This window comes from Lathyrus oleraceus, chromosome 5 (genome assembly GCF_024323335.1).
Source record: "Lathyrus oleraceus cultivar Zhongwan6 chromosome 5, CAAS_Psat_ZW6_1.0, whole genome shotgun sequence".
In the NCBI taxonomy this organism is placed as follows: domain Eukaryota; kingdom Viridiplantae; phylum Streptophyta; class Magnoliopsida; order Fabales; family Fabaceae; genus Lathyrus; species Lathyrus oleraceus.
In genome coordinates, this window is record NC_066583.1 from 428,542,013 (window position 1) to 428,567,055 (window position 25,043).

The 25,043-nt window shown below is 39.3% G+C and overlaps 1 non-coding gene across 1 annotated transcript; it reads left to right on the forward strand.

The window, feature by feature from the left end:
* Positions 1–24,603: 24,603 nt before the first annotated feature.
* Positions 24,604–24,710, forward strand: LOC127089519 (small nucleolar RNA R71). The gene has a single exon (XR_007791102.1). It is a non-coding gene; the product is annotated as a small nucleolar RNA R71 (small nucleolar RNA).
* Positions 24,711–25,043: the final 333 nt, after the last annotated feature.

Sequence of the window (25,043 nt, forward strand, 5' to 3'; positions counted from 1 at the left end):
TGAGGGGTTAACCCTATAATAAGCATGGAAGACTCATTGTCCATCACTAAGGATATAGGTGAGTATTACATCTACCTCAAGGATAACTCAAACCTAATAACTAAAGGTTATGAGAAAAGTTTTGATTAAGAAAGTGGCCATTGAAACCACAAAAAAAACATTTGAATGGGTTATATTTACCAATGAAAAGTATGTACAAAATATGGTCAAAGTTGACTTAGAGATTCAATTCAGAATAAGTGTTATGAAAAGAGAGTTTGAAAATCAAAAGCATAAGGCTTAGGTTTCTAAGGTTGAAAACAAATGTTAAATGTTTGCACAAACTTTTTGGCTTGGGTTAGAGTGGAGGGAAGAAGAAGAATGGCTAGAGTCCTAAACATGCAAAGAGGTAAGGAATAAGAAACAAAACCACAAATGGAGTTCCTCTCTTGAGATCATATTGATGATCCAAGCAGCTCTCATCCTTTGGAATAAACAATCACATAAGCATACACTCAAGTAATCAATAATCAAATGAACTCTTGGAAGGCTCCTTAATGTATCTTGGATCCCTCTCTTGGAAGCCCATGGCAATGGTTCCCCAAATTGGCTCAATGTTAGAGTCCCTAGCACAAAGACAACACATATCAAAAAGTTCTATTAACAATCAAAGAATGGACAAGAGGGAGTTTAGAATATGGTCCTTTCAATGTTCATCTTCAAGCTTTAAGCATTCTAAAGGCATGAGGCCTAGTTGCTCTTCAAATTCCATTAGCTTGGGTAAAGTCCTAAGATCTAAGTTCATTTTGTCCAATTCTTTACATTTGGTTCACAACAAACAGACAAACACAAGCACAAAATATATATATATATACAATTATGTGCTCAAGTGAGCAAAAGGCAAATTGCATTAACATAAACATGTGCTCAAGTGAGCAAAGGAAAAAGCAAATGTATAATATGTGCAAGAATAGTAAATTGCATAAAAGTAAAGAGCAAAAGTAAATGTTAATGGTTAATAGTTAGTGTTAGTAGTTAGTGTGCCATAAGGCAAATTTAGCGCTATGTTAAGCAATCGTAATTGGACTTATGTAGAAGTCACAACTATCTGAGGCCGGTCAATAATAATGTAGGCAACAACACAAGTTAGAAGTCTTTGATTAGTGAATCAAGTTCCAACAACTTGTCATGCCAAAAAGAAGAAGAGAATTGATCTTGTATTGGTTTAAGCCTTTTGCATGACTTAAGAAACAACCTATCCTTAATGCAAAGCCATTCACTTGATCAATTGATCAAGATGAATTAGATTTGAATCAAGGAAGATTAAGTTCCCCTAGTCAATGCTAACTTATCAACCTTCAACTCATTGATCAAAAAGAAAAAGAAGAAGAAGAAGAAGAAAGAGATGAATAATGGAAAAGGAAATGGAAAGAATAAAGTGCATAAGGTGAAATAAAATGTACCAGTCCATGTGTGTTGACCAAATGACATTGAAAGTCAAAGTCAAACAATGAGAAACCAGAAATGGGATGAAGATTGGAGGTCAAACAATAAGCAAAATATTTTTGGCATTTTCTCTATTAAAAATAAACTTGAATTAAAAATAAAAGAAAGGTCAAACTTCAAAATCACTTCAAATCAACCTTGAAAGGTCCAAGTGATTTATCCCAAGTTCAATAAGGTCAAACAAAGTTTGACAAAAAAATTCAGCATTTTTAAAAGTCAGAAACTATTTTTAATCAATTAAAAATGAATAAAAATAACCTAATTGAACTAAAATCTCAAATAAATCTCAAATAAATTAAAAAATTGATGAGAATATTTTTCATAGATCCATTATCATTCAAATAGGTTAGGAAAATATTTTTGTATTTTTTGAATATTGAAAACTATTTAAAATGAATTAAAAATAACCAGAAAAGAGAAAATTCACAAAAAATATCAAATGAAAAAACAAAAAATATTAAAAATCATTTTTAGAAACTAGAATTTATTTGGAGAAGAATGCAATTGGTCCCATATTTTTTGGAATTAAAATGAAGAAGTTATGAATTTTTGAAAATAATGGAAATAAAAGAAATTAAAACAGAAATTAGAAAAATCAAAAAAATAAGGAGCGTCTGATGGAACTCATTAATTGACGTGGCAACATCTAATGGTCCAGAAGCGCGTTTCCACGGTAGGCCAAAGTCAGCAGCAAAACACATGGCATTAAATCAAGTAATCCAAACGTGTGGCTGAGATTAAAACGTGGGATGTGCATCCAACGATCCAGATTGAATCTGGCATGGTGGACGGTGGCCAGTGCCACCGTCTTCTCCGACGAGCACTCAAGCTCCGGCCAGAGTTGCAGGTCCTCCAAACTCAACCAAAATCCACGATCTAGGTACCAAATTAAAGCTGGGATGATGTACATCACCCCTGTACCATCCATTTCTACTCTAGATCTCCATAGTGAAGGAAATCAGAGGTTGAAACTTGATGGTGTTCATCATGAACTTGTTAGATTTTGAAAATTGAATACACAGTAATGATGCCTCTATGGAGAGGACTTCAGACAACACAATAGCCAAGCAAATAGGTCAAGAAATAGTGAGTTTCGAAGAAAAAACCAGTTGAAGAGAACCTTTGAATTGTGGTGATCTGAGCTTGCTTCCTTGCTTCCCTTGGCCAAACAGAACTTCAATGGATTATGAGAGAGAGGTCTAGGAACTTTAGATCTAGAAATTCAACCAGATTTAGTTGAATTTCAGATCTGAGAAATTTGAATGAAAATGAAATAGTTCCTTTGGTGAGAGGTTTGGTTTTCAGTTCAGCAGCATTTCAGGTTGATTCATGGATCATTTCAAGTGAAGCAAGCAAGTGTATTTATAGTGGAAGCTAATGCAAGGAGGTGGAAAATCCGTGTGCATGGCAAGAGGATATTCATTGCATGGGCTTGCATGATCATGTAGAAGGCCCAAATCCAATGCCAAATGCAATCTGAAGTATAATTGAGCTAAAATGGACGTGTAGTTGGCAATGCATAGGCTTGTGTAATGAGTTTCAATATGTTATGCACAATTATGCCTAAAACTTCTCCTCTTCGAAAATGCCATTTGCCAAATCCAAACATGAGCATGTGAGTAATGGTTGGAAAGGTCTTGATGCAAGGAACAAATGTTATGTTGGGCAAAAATCCATTTGAAGTGTGGAACTTAGTGAATTTTGGAGTTTAAAGTGTAAGGTGCAAAACATGCAAAGGTGAGGTTTCCAAATTTGGACAATGTTCAAGCCCCTCTGTTTTGATGATGAAAGCCTCAAATAAAAAAACCTTCAACATCAAAGTTGTAGATATTTTCAAGACAATCAAAATGGACTTACATTTTGCATCATTTGGATTTTTTATGAAAGAGTTATGGGCACTTGAAGTTGGAATTTTTTGCCTTTCAATGCATTTGGTCCAAAGTGACCTATAATGTATTGTATTATCACATGTATTGCCTTTGAGATTTTGAAATTTTGTTCAACATAACATTTGAATTAGACATCTTAAGCTGTCCAATGCATTTGATCCCAACTCAAAATCATAAAAAATGAATGAGTTATGTTCTTGGGAAGTTAACCCAAAATTAGGGTTTCAGTCAAAATGACCTATAATGTATTGGAATGGGAGATGACCTTCCACGCTTCAAATAAATTTTTGATGAACATGAAAGTTGTTCATATTGTCCTTAAGAACATTTTTTCTTTTAGGGTCATCTCCATTTGACTAACACATGAAAAGTTAGGTCTCAGTACATTTCAAAATAATCAGATGAATTGACTGATCAACTTCTCAAGTCCATGACTCATATCTTGATGAATTGATGATTGAGGACACTCAAATAAGTTCAAATATGCATGAAATGATGAGTTAAAGAACTTCCCTTGATTATATTTGATCATGGGCTGAGGTTGCTTCAAGAGCAAGGCATTGTGGATGGTCAGATGAACTAGGGTTTCCTTGGGGAACCAACCCCAAACCCTTTGACTTGCTTTGATCAAAATAATGAATTGAGATTCTAGGGAGGCATATTTGATGGATGAGAGCTTTGGGAACCATTGCCATGTTTGCTTTCCTCTTTTCTTGGCCCTATCTTTGCACCCATGATCTCCTTGAAGCTTTTGACCTTGTGATTGCTCAAACTATAAACAAAAGATGTTAGTGACATATTTTTGTACTTTTGGTTAGTAAACAAAATAAGAAAAGCAATAATATACAATTCAAGCATGCTTGGTGATCTCAAACCACTCACAAGAGGTCCCACCCAAAGGTAAGGGGTACTAAGATGCTTATGATCCTTGAGGCAATGCAAATGCAATGTTATGATGCCATGAGGGATCTTAGGGTCAAAATTGGGGTCTTACACCAACCACCATCAACCAACTTGCTAACCTTCAATTCTATTGACTTTCTAGGCTCATGGTAGATCATATATGCATAAGATGATGACATTTGAGGTGTACCTTGAGAAATTTGATCAATTGGTAAGATAGCTTGTTGAAGAAGTTACTCAAGATACCCAGTCAAACTAGGGTTTCCAAGGCAAATCACCCTCAAACTCTTGAAGAAAACTTGATCAATATGACATGTAGAGATCATTGGGACTCATATATGATGTTCATAACCATTCTTGAATCAATTCTTGGTTATGCTCTTTTTTCATGAGGGTCTCAAACCCTAGATGTGAACTTGATGAATTAATGAGATCATGCCCTACCTACAAAAGAGTTAGACAAATACAAAGACATATTTTTGGTATTTTGGTTAGTGAAATGATATAATACAAGTATGATATAATCACAAAGTTCTTGGTGATCTCTCCTAAAATAAACCTAATGAAGGAGGGGTAAGGAGGATGCCAAAGTATGATCCCAATGCTTATGCTTATGATGAAATTGCATGAGGGATCTTAGGGTCAAAATTAGGGTCTTACAACTTCCCCTATTTTAGGACATTCTAACTGAGGAGGTGAAGGTTAAAATCTTCGGCTCGACTCAGTAGAATGGGCTTAAATAACAACATGGAGAAACAAATTTTGGTCCCTAAGAGACCTCATGATGCATACGATATGAATGCAAAAGTTAATGCTTTGTGGGGAAATATTGCCACAAAGGCAAAAGAAATCAGAGAGACCGAAAGTCTGCAGGAGTATAATGCATTCCGTAAGGAAAACTCACTGGGGAGACAAAGACTCTGGGGGGATAAAAAGGAGTTATGCGTAGGCCAGGCTACGAATTAAAACTGCTGGGGGACTAGAGGGATTCCACATAAAATGGAAAGACTCGGTCGGGGAAATAACAACATCTGCAGGGAATACGAATAAGTCAGGATAAAACTGATGTATTCGACTCATGCAGGGGAAAAATGATTTCACTAAGGAAATGCGCACTCAACTCAACTGGGGAGAAATAAAATTTCAACACAGGAGGAGCAGAAATTTATTATCTACTACCTGTTACTGGGTAAGGAGATAATAAAGATCTGACAGAGAGACCATCCGTCACCGGTTAGGATGAATATATCAAGGATGACTCGCTGGGAACTGCCAGGAGGGAGTATTCATTACCGGTTACTGGGTAAGAATAGCCTTGCTGGGGAAAACTGCAGAAAATAGGGTTTACAACTACCAGTTACTGGGTAGAAGACCAAGGGTGAGAGTATCCGTCATCGGTTAGGATGAACATATCAAGGATAAACTCGACAGGGAAGAAAATCCATCACCGGTTAAAGTGAACATATCAAGGATAAACTTTCCTGGGGATGTTAAGGAGGATACCCGTCATCGGTTAGGATGAACATATCAAGGATATACCAACTTAACAAAAAGGGAGGAATTACATCTATAAAAAACTAGATAGAAAACCGTCAGAGAGAAAAATCCGTCACCGGTTAGGATGAACATATCAAGGATCAACTCTGCGAGGGGACAAAGTAGGATTTACAACTACCGGTTACTGGGTAGAAGACCAAATCAAAGAGAAAATCCGTCACCGGTTAAAGTGAACATATCAAGGATAGACTCTGAAAAGGGGAGAAAATAGGAATTACATCTATCTGTTACTGGATAGAATACCGAAGAAGAGAAAATTCGCCACTGATTGAAGTGAACATATCAAGGATAGACTCCGCTCAAGGGGAACAATAGGATTTACAACTACCAGTTACTGGGTAGAAGACCACCAAGGAGAAGAAAACCCGTCATCGGTTAGGATGAACATATCAAGGGTTAACTCTCTGAGGAACAAAAATAGGGATTACAACTACCTTTTTACTGGGTAGAATACCAAAGAAGAGAAAATTTGCCACTGGTTAAAGTAAACATATCAATGATTGACTCACACAGGGGAAGGAAAGATATCTGTCACTGGTTAAAGTGAACATATCAAGGATATACTTTCAGGGGACTCTACTGAGGAGATCAAAGGGTACTTTTGTCGGGTATTGGGCAAGAAGTAACAAACTGCAAACTAAGAAGAATATTACCAGTTACTGGGTAATAGACTCTTAGGGGACCAAAACGTCTATCTAGGTAAGAGCTAGAAAGAAACAATCAATCAAGACTCAACCCAATGAGGACATAACTCAAGGGGAGTAATTCCATCCAAAAAATTTGCTGGAGAGGAAACTGAAATAACAACCATCCACGAGGAAACAAACTCAGTGGGAAAACAGAGAAAGGTTAAAGTCTTTCTGCTTAAGGTGCTGACACTCTACAATTGAAGGGAGGACAGACACCAGATTCGGTATGGGGATAAAGTAGCGCCATAACAGAGAATGAGAATCTTAAACAAATCGAATATGCAGGATATGCAAAATCATGAAATTATATGAATGTATATGTATATGTACATATGATGATCATACTGACAACACGATCACACAGGATACATGGGTGTCGCAAAGAAATTGAATCACCGGTACAATCCTCGGTCAATCCACAAAATTTGGAGACGAACTGCTAGAGAACAGAGATATCAACATCCCACGGGCTCAACCCTGGCTGGGGAAAGAGGAGATCTGCTGAGGACAGAACAACCAACTCTATGAGGAATTTTAGGTCAACACCATAAAAATGGGAGACAACCCTACAGAGAAAATAACAAAAGCTGCTCAGAAACCAGGAGCAAACTCTGACTGGGAGCAAAGATACAAAGTGATCGGTGGGGACACAAAAAGCGATCTACTGGGGAACTATCAAACATCTCTGATGAAGATCCGCCTGCTGAGGAAATACGAACTCCGCTGGGGAAGGCCGAAACTCTGATGGGGAAAAAGGACACGCCACAGGGCATCTGAATCAACCAACTCAGCTGGGGATAAAGAAAGAAGTTCCACTAGGGATCAAACACTCTGCCAAGGAACTGAATCAACACTAACGTCTAGGGATACCCGAAGGGTTAACTGCTTGGGGAACCTCTAATGCTTCACACTTAGGGACTTGCTTCTTACTGAAATGCGGTTGACATTCCTTTTATTTGCTTTGAAAATAATTCTTGCTTTTATATTTTAAAGAAAACTTGATTTTGATTTAAAAATTTAATTTTCAAAATGATCATAATAAAATTTAAAACTATTGGCTGAAGTAAATAAGAGTAGAAACAATTGGATAAAAGCTTAACTTTATTTAATAGAATGGTAGTCTGTAAATGACGAGACTCCATAGATTTTTACAAAGTTGAAAATGGTAATTTTACATGGAAAAGGGTTACATTGAATACAAATGATCCTTAATCCCTCTACCAACTCTTGATATCCACTGTGCTCTTGACAGCTGTTGGGATGATGAACTGATGTCAACCCTTGTGCTCAAACAAGTCTTCAAAAAAATCACTGAAGATCAGCAGGATGCAATTACTTGCCATAATCCCTAATTTTTGCATAAGTTACCCCAAGGTGGGGTACTCAACTTATCGGGAAATTCTTTTCTATTTTATGTCTCTAATTTTTGCCTGGATCGCTTTTTCGGTTTTTAATCCACCGAGACGCTCATTTTTGCCTAAGCCTCCCTTTCGGGTTTTCAACTTAGCGAGTTGTTCTTTTATTTTTAGGCGAAGTATTTCTTGACTGCATCTGCGTTCACAGGACGAGTGAAGTCTTCACCATCCATAGTTGTAAGAATCGATGCACCACCTGAAAATGCTCTCTTAGCAACATATGGGCCTTCATAATAGGGAGTCCATTTTCCTCTGGAATCTAGTTTGAACGATAAAATCTTCTTAAGCACAAGGTCACCTTCTCTGAACACACGAGGTTTAACCTTCTTATCAAAAGCTTTCTTCATCCTCTGCTGATATAACTGACCATGACACATGGCAGTCAATCTCTTTTCTTCAATCAAATTCAACTATTCAAACCTGGTCTGACACCATTCAGCTTCAGTCAACTTGGCTTCCATGAGCACACACAATAAAGGAATCTCAACCTCTACGGGGAGCACTGCTTCCATACCATACACAAGAGAGAAAAGGGTTGCCCTTGTTGAAGTGCGGACGGATGTATAATACCCATGCAAAGCAAACATGAGCATCTCATGCAATCCTTATATGTTACAACCATCTTCTGAATGATTTTCTTGATGTTCTTGTTCGCAGCTTCAACAGCCCCATTCATCTTGGGTCTGTAGGGAGAAGAATTATGATGTGCAATCTTGAAGTCTTTACAAAGAGCTTTCACCATATTGTTATTCAAGTTCGATCCATTATCAGTAATGATCTTACTTGGCACACCATAACGACATATAATTTGATTCTTGATAAACCTTACAACAACTTGCTTGGTCACATTTGCATACGATGCCGGTTCAACCCATTTTGTGAAGTAGTCAATTGCCACTAAAATGAAACGATGTCCATTCGAAGCTTTGGGTTCAATCATCCCAATCATATCAATTCCCCACATGGAGAAGGGACATGGGGAAGAGATAACATTCAATAGTATCGGAGGAACATGAATTTTATCAGCATAAATTTGACACTTGTGGGATTTCTTCACAAATTTGCAACAGTCAGATTCCATTGTCAGCCAATAGTAACCTGCTCGCAACATCTTCTTCGCCATTGCGTGTCCATTGGAATGAATACCAAAGGAACCTTCATGCACTTAGGTCTTCAACAAGCCTGCTTCGTGTCTATCCACACATCTGAGCAAAACCATGTCGAAGTTTCTCTTGTACAATACATAACCATTCAAGTAGAAATTACCGGCTAATCTTCTCAAAGTCTTCTTATCTTTCAAAGATGACCCAGACGGGTAAATTTGACTTTGGAAGAAACATTTGATGTCGTAATACCACGGCTTCTCATCTTTAATCTCTTCAACTGCAAACACATGAGCTGGCCTATCAAGACGCATCACAGATAAATTGGGAACTTCATTCCAATACTTCACTATAATCATTAACGCCAACGTTGCAAGAGCATCTGCCATCCGGTTCTCATCTCGAGGGATATGATGAAATTCAACCTTTGTAAAGAAAGTTGAAATCCTCATCGCATAATCTCTATATGGTACTAAATCGAGTTGATTTGTCTCCCATTCTCCTTTGATTTGATTCACAACCAAAGCGGAATCACCGAAGACATCCAAATACTTGATTCTGAGATTCATGGCCTCTTCAAGCCCCATAATGCAAGCTTCATATTCTTCCATGTTTTTTGTACACTTGAAAGTCAACCTAGCTATAAATGGTAGATGCATTCCTTGAGGAGTAGCCCCAATGCCATTTTCATATTGATTAACAGCTCCATCAAATACCATACCCCAACGGGAACCAGGTTCTGGCCCTTCTTCTAGCAATGGTTCATCACAATCTTTCATTTTCAAGTACAAAATCTCTTCATCAGGAAAATCATATTATACTGACTGGTAATCTTCAATTGGTTGTGAGCCAAATGGTCAGCCAAGATACTTCCTTTGATTTCTTTCTGAGATCGGTATTCGATATCATACTCTGATAACAACATTTTCCAACGGGCAATTCTCCTAGTTAAAGCAGGCTTCTCAAATATATACTTGATTGGATCCATTTTGGATATCAACCAAGTGGTATGATTCAACATATACTGGCGCAGACGCTTAACAGCCTAAGCCAATGCGTAACAAGTCTTCTCAAGCATTGAATATCGAGTCTCACAGTCGGTGAACTTCTTACTGAGGTAGTAAATTGCAAATTCTGTCTTTCCAGTCTCATCTTGCTGACCAAGAACACAACCCATACTATCTTCTAGCATAATCAAATACATGATCAACAGTCTTCCTTCAACAGGTGGAGACAAAATCGGAGGCTCAAGCAGATATTCCTTGATATTTTGATACTATCAAATGCTTTCTGACAGTCTTCGATCCAATCACAAGACTGATCTTTCTGAAAAAGCTTGAATATAGGCACACATGTGGCAGTCATGTGGGAAATGAATCTGGAAATATAATTCAAGCGGCCGAGAAAACCTCTGACTTGCTTCTCAATTTTGGGCGCAGGCATTTCTTGTATTGCTTTGACCTTAGCAGGACCAACTTCAATACCCTTCTCACTGACAATAAAGCCCAACAACTTACCAGAACGAACACCAAAAGTACACTTATTGGGATTTAAGCGGAGTTTATACTTCCTCAAACGCTGGAATAGGTTCAACAAATGCTCAACATGTTCCTCTTCATCAATTGATTTAGCAATCATGTCATCGACATAAACTTCAATCTCTTTATGCATCATATCATGAAAAAGAGTGTTCATTGCTCTCTCGTAAGTTGCACCAGCATTCTTTAGACCGAAAGGCATCACTCTATAACAGAATGTTCCCCAGGGTGTAATGAATGTGGTCTTCTCCATATCTTCGGGTGCCATCTTGATCTAACTATATCCGGAAAATCCATCCATAAACAAAAAGGCTTTTAATTTAGCAGTATTGTCTACCAACATATCAATGTGTGGCAGAGGGAAATCATTTTTCGGACTGGCTTTATTCAAATCTCTATAATCGACACACGTGCGGACTTTTCCATCTTTCTTCGGCACTGGCATAATATTGGCCACCCATTGCGGATACTCAACAGTCACAAGGAAACCGGCGTCAATTTGCTTCTGAACTTCCTCTTTGATCTTTATATCCATATCAGGATGCGTTCTTCTCAACTTCTGCTTGACTGGAGGGCATTCTGGCTTCAACGACAATCTATGCTCCACAATCTTAGAATCCAACCCAGGCATGTCTTGATAGGACCAAGAAAACACATCTGAATACTCTCGAAGAAGATCAATCAACCCCTTCTTAGCATCTGGACACAATCGAGACCCAATCTTGACTTCCTTCACATCATCTTCGGAACCCAAGTTGACTAGCTCAATCTTCTCTTCAAACGGTTGAATAATCTTTTCATCTTGGTCAAGAAGACGAGATAATTCATCACTCACTTCTACATTACTTTCTTCCTCAGCCTCAAACACAGGGAATTCAAAATCTGGAGAAGGAGAAGGATCATTGTATTCAATGGGGTTAGGAACCAACTTGTATAATGATTTGATATTTTGATTTTAGAGAAGTTAATTTGTGATCAAATATTATGCAGATGGACAATTATATTGTTTATTTATATTTTTTTTGTGATTACCATTTTAGAATAAAGCAAACAGTAAAAATAAACATCAAAGATGTGGATGAATAGAATTAATTTTACTGATGATCAATTTAAAATGCCCAAACAATGTTCACTTCTCCCTTAGGCATTATAAAAGCAATTACTTAGATCGATGCAAAATAACAGGAATATCAACGGCAGTCCAATTGTTGCATGTCTTTCCATGCGTCACAAAATTGGTGCAGTCTTTCTCTTCACTATCCTCTAGCACAACAACTAAGTGTTATTCATTCCCATGAATGAACCCTCTGCTACGGAAGCTGAGTTGTATCTCTTCAGATCTAACATCTGACGAGCCCTTCTGGAACCCCAAACCAGTTCTTCCTCTGTTGTCGGAGACCTCTACCACGCGCCCCCACGAATCGACAGCACCTTCTTCAACAATCTTCTGTGCATCTTTCAGAGAGGACATAGGTGCCCCAACTCTCTTCTCAGCAGCAATAGATAAGGCTTGGAACGGAGTTTCAACCTCATCCTAAGCTTCCACATAGGAGAAAGATCACAAATGGCTAACCAACAACGCTTTCTCTCCTCCCACAATTACTAGCTTGCCATTCTTGACAAATTTGAGCTTCTGGTGCAGAGTGGAAGTAACAGCTCCTGCCTCATGAATCCATGGCCTTCCCAATAAATAGCTATAGGCCGGGTGGATATCCATTACTTGAAAAGTAATCTGAAAATCACCGGACCTATCTTAATCAGAAGGTCCACTTCACCAATAACTGTCTTGCACGAGCCATCGAAGGCTTTGACAATTACTCCACTGTATCTCATGGGAGCTCCTTGATAAGATAACTTTGACAAAGTTGACTTTGGAAGCACATTGAGTGACAAACCGGTGTCAACGAGCACATTTGACAAAGCATCTTCCTTGCAATTCATCGAAATATGCAAAGCCAGATTGTGATTTCTTCCCTCCTTAGGATTTTCTTCATCGCAAAAGCTCAAATTATTGCATGAAGTGATGTTAGCTACAATATGATCAAATTGATCCACAGTGACATCGTGCTCCATATATCCCTGTTCAAGAACTCTCTGGAGTGCTTCTCTGTGCGCTTCAGAATTCAAAAGCAGAGACAACACGGAAATCTTTGAGGGAGTCTGGAGCAACTGCTCAACCACATTAAATTCTCTCCTCTTAATCAGTCAGAGTACCTCATCATCATCATCATTGGCTTTCAAGTTGATGGATTCACCAGACTTAACCTTTGAACAACCAACAGGATCTACATTAGGCACCTCCGTTTTCTTACCAACCATTGTTTCTTCTTTATTTTCCGGGAACACCGGTCCAAATACTCGACCACTGCGGGTCACCTTCGTAACATCTGCAATGCTCACCACTGAACTGGTCGTAGGTAATGGTACCTCTTGACCATTCTCTATCATCGTAGCATTGTATTGGTACGGTACAGCCTTATCAGATGCATACGGGACTGGGCCCGCTAACCGTATTACCAACGACGATACTGATCTTTGACTGACATTCTTGTTGTTGCTGCTATCATACTGAATTACCAACCGCTCTTGTTGTTTGAAAACGGGCACTATGACATTGACGTCGTCACCTACGTGACGAGATTGACAAATTTGGATCATGCCTTCATCCATCAGACGTTGGATGTCCCTTTTCACCATAATACACCCCCTTGGGTTCACCCTACAAATATCACAACCATCGTGATCATGTTCATAGCCACTCACCATACATATGTCCTTGTGTATTTGCACTAAGGATCCACGGATAAAACGCACATCAAAAACTTTGTACTCACCAAGACAACCGTCCACCATATTAATTGAAGAGTTCCCATGAGCGGGCAAAGGGTTAGCTTTCACATTAGGCGTGCGGTCTTCAAAAGACACCATACCACTCTTCATAAGCTTTTGCACCTCATACTTCAATGGATAACAGTTTTCAATATCATGCCCAGGTGCACCCTGGTGAAAAGCACAGCGAAGCTCGGGTTTATACTGATGCGTGTTTTTTGCAAGTGTACGAACGCGTCAGAGTAATATAAAAGATTTGTCGAATCCACAGAGACCAAGTGTCAATCTATCGTTATCTATCGTTACGGTGTTTATCTAAGGTAATCGAAATAGGGGTTTTAAGAGTGCACAATGAAAAATAAAGTATTAAATAAAATTCAGTTAATAAAGACAGGTTCGAATGTAATTCACATAATCAATTAATAATCCAAGTACTTGCTAATAGAATTACTTATGGGCAGTGTTTCCTACTTTGAAAAGAACCAATTTAACGGGAACTGTCGCTTTCGCGTATTCAGAACCGAGTTATACTCCCTAATCAAACCCTCTTATTGTCACTTATAAAAAGGCGCGCATTGCGTTAAAGTAGTAAACCTATTTTTAAAAAATTTTGTATCTTGACTAAGTTGAAAATTATCTTGACCTGGGTTTCTTAACCAAAAGAGGTTCTCACGAACCAGACTCTAAACTTATAAACGCGTCCGAAAATAGTTTTAAAATCCCTTTTCTTTTTAAGTTAAAAACTCCTAATGAACTAAACAAAGCGCTTTCGCTGTATTTGAAATACTTAAAAACAACTAAGTTTAAAAGGACGTTGGACGACTTTCGATCTTACCCAACGAAAATTAAGTGCGGGAAAACTTAAGTTGAAAGTCAAAATAGCCCTTAAGTGTTTCTACGAACAATTGTACGGATTATTGGTTCAATTACGATCCTTACATTCTAACCTTTATAGGTTTAGCTAGACATGGTAAAGTAAAGGTGCATTTTAATTTAAATAAAAGTAGTGCGAGTGCGGAAAGTAAATAAAAGTAGTGCGAGTGCGGCAAATAAATAAAAGTAGTGCGATGCGAGAAATAAACGAAGTAAAGACAGTACGGGAAATTAAATAAAAGTAGTGTGGTGCGAGAAATAAATAAAGTAAAGTGTGAGTGTGGGAAAGTAAACAAAGTAAAGGCAGTGCGGAGAATTAAATAAAAGTAAAGTGCGGTGCGAGAAATAAACAAAGTAAAGTGCGAGTGTGGGAAAGTAAAGTAGACAAAGGTAAAGAAATAAAACCTTCTCCAATCGGAGGGTCGAATAAAGTGCGTAACAGAAATGAAAATGGCGGCAGGATTAACTTCCTTCCAAAGTGCTCCAAACTCGATTACACAGTGTGGCAACACTCCGATGTGAAGCGATTACCACTTTTACAATACTGATATATGCCTAGTTGTAACTAAGTTTGGATGAAGAAACAAGTGAAATCAAGACTCTATTTATAGGCAAGGAAAATAATGGAAATGACAAGGATGCCCCTAAGTTTGAATTTGGGAGGGAAACATCTTTGTTCTTGTGGCGCCCGCCACCACATCATGGCGCCCGCCATAGGAGTAAATTGTGGCGCCCAAGTGGAGATCGTGGGAGATGTGGCATTTGAGGAGAAGTTGAACTATGACACGTCATGGCTGGACCCATGGTGCCAGCCACAGTGGGAGCCACAAGTGCAAAATGCTGATTTTTAGGCTTTTTAGCTCATTTTCACTCCTTTTCTCGATCGGGGCTCTGATTAGACTGAAAACCTGAAAACAAAGAAAAATATAGTAATAACAAAACAAAATAACAATAAAACAACTAAAATGCATGCGAAATCGGAGTCGAAAATACGGTGAATTTCAGTGTCATCAAATTCTCCCACACTTAAACCCTTGCTTATCCTCAAGCAAAACACTTAAAAGCTCAAAGAAGAAAAATCGGTGTCAACGACTGATTCGGGCTAGAAAGGCTTCTAAGTTCAAGTCGGGGTGCAGTGATAGGTACTAACTGAGTGAACCAACCCATATTATCCCACAATACCTAGGCCTACCTCTTCATCTCTTTTTGGGTCCTTTTCATTCAGGCGCAATCACATTAAGCCCGTTATCTGTACATGCTTCATAGCAGAGTGATCGGTTAGTGATTCTGATCCTAAACATGGGGTTTCTGGCACATAAATTTGTGTAAACCCTTTTATTTGACCCAAATGCAGTTGTGGGGGATCGGATAGTAATCCGCCCTACCGAGTTCAGCGCCAGATACCTCTGAACCAACTAACAGCGGGTGAGTTTTTCTTTTTCTTTTGCAGCAAATTTTTACAACTTTTTGGTTTAAATGACTTTGTGAGGGTGACCTATACCGGAGTTGCCTTTTTTCTTTTATTTATTTCACCAGATCATTCACTTATGTTCATCGGTCCCTTACGTAGAGGATGCTTAGGCCGGAGCCGACTGCTGGAATAAACTACTGAGGACTATACTGAAACGATAATTAAGGCCATGGTATATGGGGTTTCGGGAGTGATTCCTATATTCATGAAGTCTATGGTGCTAAAGCGATACTGATGTTTCAAAAAGTTCTCCCAAGTCACCACATCCTAACTCAAACCTATCTTAAAGCCCAAAAACTTTCAGGATAACACTGTTTTCTTTTGCAAAAAAAATTGGTAGGGCTAAAGGAATGGGGAGATTAAGATGTACTAAAGATACACTATACTGGTGACTCGTCAGACACATGCATTATCTAAAACACTCTAACTAAAAGAAAAATAAAACAAAGTAAACAACTAAAAAGCAATAAAAATAAACAATCTAACTAAAAACAGCAAAGGAAAATAGAAAGCGATAAAATCTCCTCCCACACTTAAATCGAACATTGTCCCCAATGTTTCGAAATAAGATAAGGAGAGAGTAACCTATCATACTACTGCTGACCACTGGTCCCTTCTCCATCTTGAGGTGGACGACGAGATCGGCTGCGACGACGGTCTCTCTGATCCATCCTGGCCTGTAAGGCAGCCTGAGCAGTCCTCACCTCTCGAAGGTTGCCTAAAATGGAACCCTGAGTGGCCTCTATTAGCGCAGAATGCTGACAATGGTAGTTCTGCTGACGGGATTGCTCGTTTGTAATCGCAAGCAGCGTCTGTGCAACAGTCTCATAGGATCGATTTGTCCTCCGTTGCGATTCTTGGATGAAGCTCATGTTGTCCGCCAGTTGTTGCTAAATGGTAGAGAGTAGGTCATCACGCCTTTGTTCTATGACCATGTGGTCGCGCCACATCTCCTCTGTAATATAGAATCCGGGAGCAGAACCTGTAAAAGAAGAAGATGGTGTGGTGTGTGATGGTGAAGGGTGATGGGGGGATACATGAGGTACGGGAGATTGCTCTCTCCGATCAAACTCTTCATCAGTGCCGTATCCCTCCTCATCAGGGACATTAGGAGGAAGTGGACCCAAAACAGGTGGAGCATCTAAAACATAGGTCCAATTCCTTTCATTACGTACATCAGTACGTCTAGTGCACGGTAAGACAACAGATGGGATAGCTATACCATGAATCATAAGCATATAACCTCCCTCTCTTCTCACTCGACACAATTTCATATCTCTCAGAAATTTAAGGTTAACTGTGCGAGGAGCTAAGGGATCTAAAGTAGCTATCTCATTGGTCAGGTTAAGAGCCCGAGCAATAGACATAATGAGTCCTCCAAAAACAATAGGTCCCGCTTTATTAAGAGTTAAAGCCATATGAGCAATCATAAACGAGACCGAATTAATCCTCCTATTTGTGAGGCCTCCTTGTAAAAATAGAAGCTCCCGAGCATTAACCTAGTTTGGATTCTCCCAGCCAAAAATAGTACATGCCAACAGATATCTAAAAACTCTGATGGCCGGGTTATGGATGGTCGAGGCAAGAATTCCTTCAAAATAATTTATTGAAGTATTAGACAATCTCTACCAAAAGGAAAACACCTTGACCGACCAATCTGAATCCAAAGGGGCCTCACAAATAGCACCTTCCCCATGAGGAATTTCTAACAGACCTGCTAGTTCGTCGGTACTAAACTCATACTCAACAACAAACACTCGAAATTTAACAGTACCAACTGTACTAGCAGTGTTAGGACTGACAATATAAATTAAAGAACTTAAAAACTCGATTGTCAGTCGCTCAAAGGTAGGTTCTCTATTTGGAAAAATAGTGTGCAAGCCTATGGTAGATACCCAAAGTATAAAGTCAGTTATCATCCACGTACCTCATCGGGAGAATTTCCCGATTTTGCAACCTTTCAATAATCCTTCTCTGCCTATCCCCAGGTTTCCCTTCGCGAAGAATAAATTCGTTGAACTCCATTGTTTTGCTCTTGGAATGTGATGAAGAAGATGAAAATGGGTTTGTATAAATAGGATGGTAAAGGTGAGATTTTTATGAATATTGACGGATGAAAATTAAAATGGAGGTTGGGAAGGTAACTTGTATGGTGGGAAGATGAGAAATGTAGGAGCTTTTATGGGGTTCAAGGGAGTTTTTGGAAGAGGAAAAAATGGGTTTTGGAAGTTTGAAGGGTTAAAAATGGTGAAATATGTGAATCTACCCCGAGTTTTATCAGACGCTGTGGCGGGCGCCATAATATCCATGGCGGGCACCACAAGAGTAATTGCAGATGGGCCGAATTTTGACTTATTTGGTATGGGCTTCTCCATGCTCTTTTTGGTCTGGGGGTCCGGATAGCATTTTCATTGTTTTTCCTAATGAAATAAACACACATGATATATATATATATATATATATATATATATATATATATATATATATATATATATATATATATATATATATATGTGTGTGTGGAAATATCAAAGTCCTAACATAATTAGAAAATATACCGAATGCAATAATATAAAATAAGTCAGGGAGATGCGAAAAATAATATAAGCATAAATAAGAAAAGATAAACGAGATGGTAAACTGAAACAGCAGGGGGATCCTCTGCCTGACTGGATCCACGAAGTACGGTTATCTCTTGACGAAGCTCTTCTATCTCTTGGTACAAACAATCAGCCTCAGTATTATGTGTGAGATCGGATACCGCAATCTGTAAAGTAAGGTCAGTCACCTCCTGCCTAAGCTCGACAATCTCTCTGCGACACTCGACAATCTGAGTGTGGACATCTGGGGGCTGCAAAGATAAATTATTATAGAGCACAATAATCCTGGGTGAAAGCGGCGTAGGAGTATAATCAGCAACATGAGGGGATACAGGCTCCTCAACAGTCTCTCCATGACCTTCCAAAGCATAACTCCAGTTAGCTGGATCATGAACACTGGTCATCATCGGGTCTGGCAGTGTAAAGTAGTGTATCGTCTCGCTATCAATCAATAATCTGAACTGTCTAGGATTGAAAGAGGATTTCCTCATCAATCCTCTAGTCAAGCAGAAATCAATATCCATAGTAGTATATCCACATAAAGTCCTGAGATGAAGCAGCTTGCGGGATAGGCCTAAGGCAATGGCAATCTGCGTGACAATCCCTCCTACACGAATAACTCCTTCAGATGATCTGGCAACATTGCTAAGGCCACACAACAGAAAGTTCCCACATGCGACAGGGCGTGACTTGGATGCATAAAATAACAAAAAAATCTCATCCTCACTCAGCAGAGTCTCAGCATCTGGTCTTCCAAGAAACGAGTGCGCCAGTATCATCTGGAAATACCTCATAGTAGGATTGTGGATAACCTAGGACAACTGAGTGGAAGGATCCTGACTCCCTCCACCAGAGATATCGCTCCAGAATTTCTCCACTTCCTTACTCAGAAAGTATCCCATCGGCGTCTCAGGGATAGCGTCGGGGGTAGTCTGAAAACCTAATAAGTCACTGAACTCCTTCTGGATGAAAGAGTACTCAGTCCCGAATAGCCTGAAAACAGCATGTCCATTTGGTCCAGAGTAAGGATCATAATCAAACGAGCTGAGGAACTCCAAAGTCAAGTTCCTGTAGGTGTTGCTCAGGTCATCAGCGAATTCATCCCATTGGAGTTGGTGGCACAGGAATCTGATGCTCGGTTAAATGCCTAGGGCTTCCATGCAATCCTGGTCCGGATATCATGTAGGTGCCATAGGGTGCTGGTAGAGAACTATGTAACGCTCCCTCTGAGCGTCATCTCTGAAAGCTACGTGCATGTCATCAAAGTTCTACATCCTGCAAAGGTTAGGGAAAAAGATCCTGAAAACACAAACATTACAAATGATATTTAGTCCCGACGAAAATATGATTAAAAATAAAATAAAGTAAATAAATGCAAAAAAGTAAAACAAGATAAGAAAATCGTAGGTTGCCTCCCAAGCAGCGCTTGTTTAACGTCGTTAGCTTGACGATCGGAACTTATACATCTGCCGTAGGAATTGGTGGATCTATCAGAGTGTGGCTAGAGTAGTCTGTCGGAATGTCTCCTCCTTCATAGAGCTTCAGTCTTTGCCCATTTACAATGAATGGACTACAGGTTTCGTTCTTGATTTCTACAGCTACGGATCTCAGAATCTTAGATACTTTGAAAGGGCCAGTCCATCTTGAACGCAGCTTCCTAGGGAAAAGTCGTAACCTAGAGTTGAACGGGAGAACAGGGTCACCTATATTAAAATCTTTTTTCCCAATTCTTTTGTCATGCCAAGCTTTTGTTCTCTCTTTGTATATTTTGGCATTCTCGTAGGCAGATTGTCTGAGTTCTTCCAGTTTGTGGATGTCAAGGATACGTTTTTCACCAGCGGTCAGGTAATCCAAATTCAAAGTTTTAATGGCCCAATAGGCCTTATGCTCTAATTCAAAAGGTAAATGACAGGATTTTCCATAGACTAGTTGGTAGGGAGTTGTTCCTATAGGGGTTTTGAAAGCGGTTATGTAGGCCCATAATGCTTCTTGGAGCTTCTGAGACCAATCTCTTCTAGATATAGAAACAGTTTTTTCTAGAATTTGTTTTATCTCCCTATTGGATACTTCTACTTGGCCACTAGTTTGTGGGTGGTATGGTGTCGCTACTCTATGCCTAACTCCATATTTGCTTAAAAGTTTATCAAATATTCTCGATATGAAGTGCGATCCTCCATCGCTTATGACTAAACGGGGTGTTCCAAATCTGGGGAATATGTAGTTTTTAAATAAATTGATCACCCCTCTAGTGTCGTTTGTGGGTGAAGTTATAACTTCAATCCACTTAGACACGTAGTCCACAACTACTAAGATATACTTGTTTCCTAAGGATGGAGGGAAAGGTCCCATAAAATCTATACCCCAAACGTCGAAGAGTTCTACTTCTTGAATGTTTCTTAGAGGCATTTCGTCACGTCTTGAAATATTTCCCGTGCGTTGGAATCTATCACATTTGACAATGTAAGCATGGACATCGCGCCACATGGTAGGCCAAAACAGGCTAGCTTGAAGAATCTTGGTGTATGTCTTAGAGGTGCTCCGTCCACCATAGGGTGCAGAGTGACAATGCTAAATTATACTTTTTACCTCCTCTTTTGGAACGCAACGGCGAAAAATGCCGTCTTTACCCCTTTTGAAAAGGAGCGGTTCGTCCCAATAAAAGTTTCTCACATCGTTAAAGAACTTCTTCTTCCGGTGGTAGTCAAGATCAGGGGGTATGATATCAGCAACTAGGTAATTAACAAAGTCTGCGTACCATGGCACGTTACTTATAGCTAAGGATTTTTGGAAGTGCTCATGAGGGCCTAGGCTATCGTCTTCAATGGCTTCTAGTCTAGCTATCAGTCTATCATAGGCAAAATCATCATTTATGGGTACTAAGTCTGGTTTCAGGTGTTCTAGCCTAGAGAGGTGATCAGCTACTACATTTTCAGTGCCTTTTTTATCTCTGATATCTAAATCAAACTCTTGTAGTAACAGAATCCATCAGAGTAACCTGGGCTTGACATCTTTTTTACTTAATAGGTAATGAATGGCAGCATGATCGGCGTAAACTATAATTTTGGCTCCTACTAGATAAGATCTAAATTTGTCTATAGCAAAAACTACAACTAGTAGTTCCTTTTCAGTTGTTGCGTAGTTAAGTTGGGTAGCGTCTAGGGTTCTACTAGCATAATAAATCGCATGTAATTTTTTATCTTTCCTTTGTCCTAGAACGGCTCCAACGGCATAATCACTAGCGTCGCACATTATCTCAAAAGGTTCTGACCAATCAGGGGGTTGCATAATAGGTGCTGAAATCAACGCTTGCTTTAAAAGATTAAATGCTTCATTACATTTTCCATCGAAAATGAATTCAGCATCTTTCATTAAAAGGCCATTTAAAGGTTTAGTTATTTTGGAGAAGTCCTTGATAAAACGCCGGTAGAATCCGGCATGTCCAAGGAAACTTCAGACTTCTCTGATAGTTTTGGGTGGTTTTAGATTCTCTATGACTTCTATCTTAGCTCTATCTACCTCAATACCTTTTTCGGAAACTATATGTCCTAAAACAATCCCTTCGGTGACCATGAAATGACATTTTTCCCAGTTTAGCACAAGGTTCACCTCCACGCATCTCTCCAGGATTTTCTCAAGGTTAGCAAGACAATTTTGGAAATCAAATCCGCAAACCGAGAAATCATCCATAAATACTTCCATGATACTATCTAGGTAATCTGCAAAGATTGACATCATGCAGCGCTGGAAAGTAGCTGGGGCATTACAGAGATCGAATGGCATTCGTCTGTAGGCAAAAGTTCCATAAGCATGTAAAGGTAGTCTTTTCTTGATCTTCAGGGTGGATAGGTATTTGGAAGAACCCAGAGTATCTATCAAGATAGCAGAAGTAAGAGTGTCTGGCTAGACGCTCCAACATCTGGTCTATAAATGGTAAGGGGAAATGATCCTTCCTGGTTGCTTTATTTAACTTTCTGTAGTCTATGCACATCCGCCATCCTCCTTCTATCCGTTTTGCTACATGTTCGCCTTTATCGTTTTGCACTACTGTGATGCCTCCCTTTTTAGGTACTACATGCACAGGGCTCACCCACTTACTATCCGAGATCTGATATATTATACCTGCCTCAAGTAACTTAAGAACTTCTTTTTTAACAACATCACTCATTATAGGGTTTATTCTTCTCTGATGTTCTCTAGAGGGCTTTGAATCTTCTTTGAGCGAAATACGATGCATGCATACGGATGGGCTTATACCTTTCAGATCAGAGATATTATATCCTAAGGCTGAGGGATATCTTTGTAAAACATCTAAGAGTTGGTCTGTTTCCTCTTGGCTCAAGGTAGCACTGACTATAACTAGACGGTTCATCTCTTCATCGAGGAACTCATATCTCAGGTTCTTAGGCAGTTCCTTAAGTTCTAAGGTTGGTTTCTTAGGGCATGGCATAGGATTTGGGGTAAGGGATAAACATTCGTAAAGGTTATCACCGATGTAGGGATTCCTAAAGTTATCATCTTCCAGTATGAGAGTTGATGGCAACTTAATTGTTTTTATAATTTCTTCTTATTCTATTTCCCTAACGCATTCATAAATGATATCTATGGCATAACATACGTCTCCCATCACAGGTGCCATAAGAAATTTTAAAAGTATAAATTCTATCTTCTCGTCACCTACCTCAAAGGTCAACTTTCCTCTCTTGACATCTATTATGGCTTCTGCGGTTGATAAGAATGGTCTACCTAGAAGGATTGGTATATCATTATCCTCTTTGATATCCATGACAACAAAACCAGTAGGGATAAATAACTGACCTATCCTAACAGGGACATCTTCTAATATGCCTATCGGATACTTAACAGATCTATCGGCTAGTTGAAGTGACATCTTAGTAGGCTGTAATTCTCCTAAGTTTAACCTCTCACAAACTGCTAAAGGCATTAAGCTCACACTAGCTCCTAAGTCTAGAAAAGCTTTTTCGATGACATGACTTCCCAAAAGACAAGAAATGGAGAAATTTCCAAGATCTTTATCTTTTTTGGCTAACTTATTCTCGGAAATAGAATTGCATTCCAAGGGCTTCGGATCGTCAAGTCTACGTTTGTTGGTAAGGATGTCTTTGAGAAACTTTGCATAAGAAGGTATTTGGGTGATGGCTTCTGTGAAAGGGATTTCTACGTGAAGTTTTTCTATAACCTTAATGAATTTCTGATACTGGTTATTGATCTGGGTTTGTTTGAGTCTTTGCGGATATGGTATCGGTGGTTTGTATGGCGGGGGTGGTACATAAGTTTTGTCTTTAGGTTCTTCTCCTTTTTCTCGACCTTCCTGTTTTTCAGATTCCTCTGGTTCCTTTACTTCATCCGTGGGTTCGGTATATTCCTTAGAAGTTTTGGGTTCACTCAATCATGGGTTTGGTGGCTCATCATAGGCGTTCCCACTTCGTAGGGTAATGGCATTGGCTTGTCCTCTCGGATTCTATTGAGGTTGTCCAGGGAAATGTCCTCCAGGTGTAGTCTAGGGGGCTTGGTTTAAGGCTACCTGAGAGATCTGGGTTTCAAGCATCTTAGTATGAGTAACTATTTGGTCAACCTTGGTGCCTAACTGGTTAATCAGTTCGTTAACGTGAATGTTCTGGTTCATGAACTCTTTGTTTTGTTGGGTTTGAGCAGTGATAAAATTTTCCATAATTTTCTCAAGGCTCGTCTTTGGTGGCACATGTTGATTTGGTCTTGGGGCTTGGTAACCTGGTTGCCTCGGAGGTGCGGTATTTTGGATAGGGTTATTGTTCTTATAGGAGAAGTTCAGATGATTCCTCCATCCAGGGTTATAGGTATTCGAATATGGGTTCCCTTGGGCGTAATTCACTTGCTCAGAGTTGGTTTCGTTTAATAGACTACATTCTGCATATTGGTGTCCTTTGGTTCCACATATCTCACAATCCGACGAAACTGCAGCTGCAGTATTCGGGTTTATGCACATATGCTCAACCTTGAAGGCTAATGCCTCCATTTTAGCTTGCATCATGTCTATAGAGCTTAACTCATGTACTCCTCCTTGGGCTTCCTTCTTCTCAACTGTCGCTCATTCAACTCCCCATGATTGATGGTTTTGAGCCATATCTTCGATGAGGGCACTAGCTTCAGGATAAGGTTTGTTCATCAGTGCGCCACCTACGGCAGCGTCGATGGTCATATTGGTGTTATAGTGAAATCCATTATAGAAGGTCTGAATGATTAACCAATTTTCTAAACCATGATGTGGGCATGCTCTTAACAGCTCTTTATATCTCTCCCAAGCTTCGAACATCAATTCTCCTTGGTTCTAGGTAAATCTGGTTATGTGGTTTCGAAGAACGGAGGTCTTACTTGGGGGAAAGTATCTAGTAAGGAATACTTTTCTAAGGTTTTCCCAAGTTGTTATGGAATTGGGTGGAAGGGAATCTAACCATGATAGGGCTTTATCTCTGAGGGAGAAAGGGAATAATCTTAAATGGATTGCCTCAGGAGAAGCTCCATTGGTTTTAAAAGTGTCTGCTAATTGGAGAAAGATTTTTAAATGTTGGTTTGGGTTCTCAGTAGCAAGACCTGCGAATTGTCTCTGTTGCACTAGTTGCAACAGGGAGGGTTTAAGTTCGAAATTATTAGCTGGGATGGTTGGGTTTACTATACTAGAACTAGGTTCTTCGTT